The sequence below is a fragment of the Leptosomus discolor genome, chromosome 2, assembly GCF_034619465.1.
Source record: "Leptosomus discolor isolate bLepDis1 chromosome 2, bLepDis1.hap2, whole genome shotgun sequence".
NCBI lineage: Eukaryota > Metazoa > Chordata > Aves > Leptosomiformes > Leptosomidae > Leptosomus > Leptosomus discolor.
The window spans coordinates 74509019-74517184 of NC_141392.1; positions in this window are offsets into that span (position 1 = coordinate 74509019).

Sequence of the window (8166 nt, forward strand, 5' to 3'; positions counted from 1 at the left end):
AAAAGCACTTTAAAAACTACATGGGAACAGGTTCCCCAGTGACTTTCATCTATGTGTCACATATAGAAGATTTCTCAAAATACAACACAGACAAGAATAAACCAGGACTTACTAGAGAATACTGTGTTAGAAAATATATATTATGCTCATTAAGGATATTTCATATTTATTACATATAGAAGCCTCATGGAATCATATTTTACTTGCTTTGTCATCCATTCTTTCTTTGCTGTTTTCTCAGATTTTGTGAGTCTGTCTGCTTTTTCACAGACATAAAACAATTAAGGAAAACATCTTTCTTTTCTGATCTGTTCTCTAGTGAGAGTTGTGGGTTACTGAGTAGATACATGCTTCAGAAACAAAGCAGAATATTGCCTAACAGCATACTTTCTTTAGAAAACTCTGTGCTTCCTGATTTGTCTGCATCAGAAATGTTGCAAAATAAGTTTTTTTTTCTGATTCCACACTGTTTCTGTTTTCTAACTGCTATATCCCTGTCACTTCCTCAAACAGGGTGTAAACAATACGCAATATAAAGATTTATATTAATACACGAACTCACCTTTAGTAGTTGCAAAAAACAGCTACTGTACAGAGAATTAAATGCAACTGAATAAATACTCAGGCAAGACTCGAAATATTAATAGAAGAATAGAAGTGTCGTGACTTGAAACTCAGTAGATGTGCGAATAAATTGTAACATACAGAGACTGAAGAAGTTACAGAAGAATTCCTTATGAACAGGGACTGTCTTGTTTGTACAGCAGTCAGCATACTCGAATATCACTTTTACTGGGACTTTTAAGCACTTCAGCAACATCAAGGAGAATAATAAAAAGAATAACAAGAAGTATAATGTGGGCATGCTAAACCTGACAGTACCATGCAGTGATATTTAGCAGTGTTCATTATTCTTTCAAATGGCAGTGCTCAATAAATAAGAATTCAAGCTCCTCCTTTCTACTAAAAACAGGAGAAATAAACTCTGCAAATAACTGAGAATAAGAACACTATTATACTATGGAATATTTTAGCCATTAAATCATGAAAACACATCTCTGACATATAGAGAGTTGTTAGTAAATGAAAGAGGGAGTATTTTAACAGCACACTCTGCCGTTTGCCGTCCAACCAACATGACTGCCGTCAGCAGAAACTGCCAGGCGTTTCAACCCTCAGCTCTAGCCCCCTCCCTGGGCAGAGGGCAGGCACGCTGCCAGCAAATCCCAAGTCTGGGGCTAGCTGTCTTAAAGCTGACAGCATGCACACAGCATGGCTGGAGAGCTTCAGTAACCGTGTGTTTGGAAAAAGGGACCACTTTGTCAGATCTTCGTGTTGGGTCCCTCTGTACAAACAACGTAGCAGCCCTGTGCCCACGTGTGTGCACCGACTTCTAAACACAGCCCTGGTGAATGGTTCACAATTGAGCCTGTTTCGTTAGCGTTAATAAAACAAGTCAGTATCCCCATTTTTCATTACTGTGAGCAGTTCCTTATACTGCTTTTCAGGGTGGAATTTCACACGTGCTCTTCTAAGAGGTACCCATCCTGCCTCTCCCCATGCTGCTGCTTCTCCATTCCAGGCACAACCATCCCTCTGCTTCCCTGGCATTAAAAGGTGAACCATTTTCAAGGGTTAAACATAACTGAGCTAATTAAAAAAAAAAAAAAAAAAAAAAAGAAAAAGAAAAAGAAAGGGAGTGGGGTCATTTTCTGCGCTACGTGAGTCAGCTCGCCATGCAATCAGTGTGGTCAGCTGGGACCAGAGCTGGCGTGAGCGAAGAAGAATGGGCACACAGCCAAGGGCCTTGGTTTGGAGAGACAATGCTGTTTTGGTCACACAACCTGTCAACTCAACCGTAACTTGAAACCTCACCTTGGCTTTAATGGAGCTACTTGGTAAATTGTGCAGAGTATGAGACAGGGAGGCAGAACCAGCCTTTCAGAAACAAAAGGATTCACCTATGAGGAAATTTCCAACACCTGCTCTTTGGCACTGAGGAAGAAATACAAAGTCCTGTAGTTCTGAATTTTTCCAGAACTATGGTTCACTGAGCCATTTTAAAGTCTAGTGTGTTTTCTGCCAGAACAGTATACCACCCACTATTGCTAAGGCAGCTTTAGTGTGGTCTTTCTTCCATTAAATGATATCACTGCTTGGAAAACACTGGCTATGTACAGATCATACATGTTATAAAGCTAAGAGAAAAAACTCACACAAATATTGCAGCATTTTCTAGCAATTACAGAGCAATAACAGAGAAGGGGACTTGATATTCTACATTTGCATGTGAACAAGAGTAAAGAGTTATCATTGCTCAAAACACCAAAAACATGAGAATGTCCTTAGTCTGTACTAGTTAGCTCGATTTTTGCACCTTTCCTGCTTTTGGGGAACTGCTACTAGTTAGGACATTCAAGACATTTAGTTAATCATAAGGAAGTTTACTTTGCATGGGTGAAAATGCAGGTAACCTCTAAAGCATATCAATGCAAAAACCCCTGACTCTTGTACAGCACTATTCCCAAGGTCACTACTGACGTCTGGAAACGTGATGGAGCAATGAGGCAAACCGTACCTTTAAATGAAGGCTGAAAGGAGACAATGTATCTGTTTATGTTGGAGCAGAAATCTAATGGACATGTGTAGGATGTAGACATACTACGTTTTAAGATTTATTTCTAATACTATAGATCATAAAAAACATTTGGGACAGGAAATCATCTTGCCCCAAACTCTATGCTTTGATCCGATTATGAACTTTACAATGAGATTAAAACCAAAGCTCTATGTACTTCCAAACTCAACAATTCAAAATCTGGGTCTGCAGTCCAGTTTTTCAGTTTGATTAATTAGCTTGAAGCCATCTTATTAATGTTTGAAACAGATCAGCATGAACAAAACCCTTAAACCTGTGCTTAGATGCAAGTTTTTTAAGAGTATATACTTTGTATAAACTTGTCTCTTTTCTCCCCTATTTATCAGGAAGGACAAACTCATTTGATTTCTGCAAACGAGGGTTCATTTATACCTCATTACCTTGTGCTTACACACATAGTATTGCAAGGCAGTCTCCCATCTATATGTTAGACTGACCTGGGGGTGACTATAGCTTCCAGGTTTAGAGAAAATGCAGTGCACTCAACCTAATATGGATAAACATACAATAGCCTTTAATCATTTTTTGTGGAAATCATTGCATAGCCCCAAAGGAAACCGTCGCTTGAAGTCTGGATGAATGCCATTAGGCAAAAACATCACCCAAAAGCTATCATATTTTTGGTATAATCAAAAATAATACTTTTATGCAGTTACTGAATATAATTCTAGTGAGTAGGGCCATGGTGGAATGAAAAATACTCAGCTTCACCTGAATTTAAACACTGCCAAACAGCACATCACAACTAATTTATCCCATGCTTCACTCACAACTAGTTAGCATCTCCTTTGTGCCTCATCACAGCACATGCCTCATTTGTATTTCCATCCACCTCACCAAGAAAGGCACACCTCACAGGTTGAGAAGCAACACTATTAAATAAGTTCACTCTTTACATACTTAGCTTGACTGTTTCCACTCTTCTTGGCCATATTAGAGTTCTCTAGTTTAGATTAATTTCCCTAGTTACTTATAGTATCTTGTAATTAAGTTTTTTAACTTTTTTGGACTGAGAGTGAAATAAGAAAATTACTTCTATCCCCATTCCAAATGTGTGGGTGGTGCAGGAAAAAATATCTCTATTTTCACTGGGACATGCTTTGCCTTGCCCCAGACCCCTTTCTAATCAGCTTGTAAATGATTGATCTATGCAGGCAGCTACAGTATGTTCACTAAACAAAGGCATGCTAGAAGGTGGCGTGGTAAGAATGAGCATTCTAAAACTGGACTGAGTAAGATGTTTCTACTTCCTTACTTCTGGAATAGCCCCCTGTAAGGAAGCAACATTTGTGCATTAGTAACCCTACAAAACTGGGCAGAATCTAAATCCGAAAAAGGACTAGAGTGTTGAGGGACAGTATAAAAATAAAATGTTAGCCAAAGAAAGCTGTGTCACCTTGTAATCTATATAAGCAGAAAGGCTTCTCATGGGAGCAACGCTGATGTCAATCTTTTGGTCTGAAATGCTGTTGAGGGACCTATCTCCAGCTATTGGCTACAGAGGGAGCCTAAGAAAACTACCTTCACTATCTTTTGGAATGTGCCTTGAATTAATATTGCAATATGCTGTGTTTAGTTACTTCTTAGGCCCTTCTGAGTGTACTACTGAACCATGGAGTAGTGTGCTGGTTTCCTGCATGTGTTTGGGATTATGCTGACTGAACTAGGAAAAATGGCAGGGGGCTAGCTCCTCTTAAAAAAATGCTTGGTATTGGTAGTAACTTCCTTTTATAAAGCAGTGGAAGTTCTGACAGGAGCATCCTATAAGCCAGTCTCTACTCCAAGACACTTTATGTATCTCATATTAAAGAGCCCTTAGTAAACCTCACCTTGGCTTCAATGGAGCTGGGAGATGAGATTTTTCTCTCTTCCAAGCAAGTTCTTCTAATTATTCAACTAAGGCATCCTGCTTCAACGTGTGCTATTTACTCCTGACATAATTACTTCTGAATTATTTTCTGCGCAGTGTAGGAACTTTCTATTCTGGTAGCAAGCCATAATACTCTAGTAGCTTGCATAGTCACCTGGAATAAAGAAGATGTAAATTCTCAAATGCAGAGGAGATAATTTAACATGAACTTTCCAAATCCATGGGAGAATGAACTGAACACTAGATTACTGTATAAATATATGAAGAAGCAGAACTGTGAAGTGTTCCTTTCTCTGCACTTGTTCAAATATAAAGTGACATCACAACATCAGTTGCTCAGGATCCTGTTCCTACAGACCCACATTAAATATATAGTGACAGTATGTTCTGACTCCATGAACAGTGTTTCAGCAACTGTCTGAAGAATGACTCTGCTTTGTCAGTTAACATAAACGCCAATTCATCAAAGAATAGGCAGCTCTGATAGGACTGGATTGGATTAAAACCACAATGAATTTTTGGAAAATATCCTTGGATAATGCATTTTGGAAGGTCAAAGGAAAATGAGGATTATCTAGAGACTTCCAATTCTCACTAATTTACTTAAACCACATAAACATTCCTCCTTAACACTCATAAAGATATGTTCCAAATTAAAGAGGTCATTTCACCTTTGAGGTGGCTGTGATTAAAAACCAAAACAAAACACTTAACCAATGTATACATCTGGGAGTTGCAGTCGAACACCCATGGATATTTGTGCAATTTGGCTTATGCATTATTCAAAATGTATTGGTTAGGGATTTGACTAAAAGGAAAAAAATGAAAACTGGAAATAAAGGAGGGTAATGGACAAAGTATTACTAGATTATTAACATCAATGACTAAAAATAACATTGGTTCTACAGTAGGAGTGAAAAAAATCACACAGCCAGTCTTGGTCTCACTGGAATACAGTCTCTCTGAGAGCTGAGATTACCATATGTCTAGGCTTCCCTTGACACACCCTTTTCTGCCACACCAAAAACTGGGAAGAAAAGTAGGATCATGTCATTTCTATAGACGAACAGAACATAACAGATGTGCTGGAACTTATATTTGCTGGACATGAACACATACACAGAGTATGCAAATGTTACAGAAACATGGCAGATGTATTATGACAGACATAATTACAATTAGGATTCAACAGAATATTGAGGCACAGCCTCGCCACCTTTGTCCCTTGTTTTAGAAGTGGCAGTAACATTGGCTGATGTATCATTTCCTCCTTCACTTTTTCGAGTAAGACCTCTGAGATATCGAAGGATAAATAGGATGTCATTCTCTATTTTCAATCAGCTCCCCACTATCTTTGGCTACTTACACTTAATTTTTCAATTGAAAGACAAAAGTTTGAAACCCCAGAAATAGATAAGAACAGCCTGAAGAAATGGAATACATGTATGCAGGCATCTACACACACACATATGCACAGTCTTTTTTTTTTAAAAGAGGGATCCCAATGATGCAAAAAGTGTATCTTATGGGATATTTAGGTCTAGATGAGGCAGGGTGTAGGACTCCCACACTTTAAAAGAAGAATGGGGCATGCAGTTAGAACTGGGTAGAGAAATCACAGCTACCCTGGGCAAGCCCTTACTTAGCCTTCTTAAGGGTCCATGCTAGGTCATCAGGAGCCCACTGTTCTTGCAAATGCTAGACATGCTGAAAGCATGATTTTTTTCTGAGGCTCTGGGTAGACAAATAAACACCTCAGATGGGTCTCTTCCCACCCAAATTTAAACACCTGCAGTGCAGAATCCCTAGGTGATGGAGAGGACTTCTGAGGTGTTGAGCACCACACCTGCCTGGCCTATATCTGAAGCACAACAGTATGTTCACTGGAAAAAGGGCCACAACTGGCTTCAGGGAAGACATATCTCCTCATAACTGTGAGCAAGCTGTAACACAGTTGGTAAAAATAAAAATCAAAGAGAATTCCTGCCTGCAGGTGTGTAGAGAAAGAAGCTAATGTAAATTCAATATGTAAGAACCAAATTGCATCCCGAAAAGAAAGCAGGACAAACAAATCACAAAAGGAAGAAATTAGATTGAAAGAGAAGGCAAAATTGCTAAGGTGGTTGTTCAGAACCTATCCACAAATTACTTCTGAGTGAGCAGAGGCAGTCTCAGACAGTTTATGTCAGGTAGGGACAGGACATGATAGTGATCCTATGGATACTGCTAAAATTAAGAAGTCTTCAAGTCAGAGAAGACAACATATGCTTATGGTATGAATGCACATATGGACAGTCTCTTGAAAGAAACCAAAGCATTTCTTAGCAGACAAGATCCCTGATGCATCCAGTCTGGCATCTTGCCTCTGGCAATAAATCAGACTCAGCGTTTCAGAAACAACTTCCAAAATCGTATAGTGTATCTGACCACTTATGTAATGTGAAATATAAGTAAGCAAGAGGGAAATTCCTTTGTGATCTGTCAATCATACACCTTGGATCATTAGATTTTTATTGCCCTTATCTTAGCATGAATAACCACCAATGTTGTTATTGGCAATAAAATTAGTCCACACTTAAAAAAATCAAGTTATTGCAGTCAACTCTGACCAAATGGTGCCTACAGTCCAATATCTCTTTTTATTTATTCTACGTTTATCTGATATAAAAAAGCAATACACTTCTGTAATATAAAAAATGACAGGTAGGGAAAAGTCACTTAAAGAAAATTTGCTTTTATCTCAGGTTATACTCTCAATATGATCTCAAACATTGTATGCAGTAGATTCACACACATAAAAAAATACTTCATCAAATATGATTTCTTTTTGTTTGGATTCCAATGTAGGTAAAAACAAGGGCTGGTTTTTCACTATTTATATTTATCATACATTAAGCCCTTTTGAGCTTAGATTTCTAGCTGATCCATTGCTACAAGTACCACACAGCAGAAAAAAATATGGGGAAGGTAACAAGCTCCAATGCTAAAATAAAGGCTGAAATTGATCTGAAAGATGCTCTTTGTAATTCCCACACAAACAAAAACTCCTGCTGTAAAAGGATACATTATCTGTAAATACAACAATTGCCACTCTGTAAGTTCTTTTTATTTGTTGTTCCTGACAGAAAAGTCCTGTTCCCACATCTGATATAAAAGCCAGGCACTACTCTTTCTAATTTAGCTACATTTCCAGTGGGAAAAGAGGCCATTTATTAATTCTGCTGCACCAACGTGCTATGTACATAATATCCATATCACAGACACAATAATTCACATAGCAAACCAAGTGACTACATCCAAAGTGTCTTCAATACCTTCTGAAATTCATGAACTACTGAAAAGACATCGTATTGTAGAAAGCACCATATATTGCACAGTACTGTGTATTTATTTTGTGCGTTTAAGTACAGGTAAACAACTAGTAATTGCCTGGTCAAACCAGCAATTCAAGTTTTCAAGAAAAACAAAAATTGAAACATTTCACATCAGCCCACAATAAGGTTTCATTATTAATTTTTTTAGCCCTTTTTCTTGTCCCTCTCCTAAGTAGTGTAGGCTGGTTTTCAATGAAAAGGAAAGATAATTCAAAACCAGTACTTGTAAAATTGCATGTTGAAACTAAGGGTATCAGAATTTC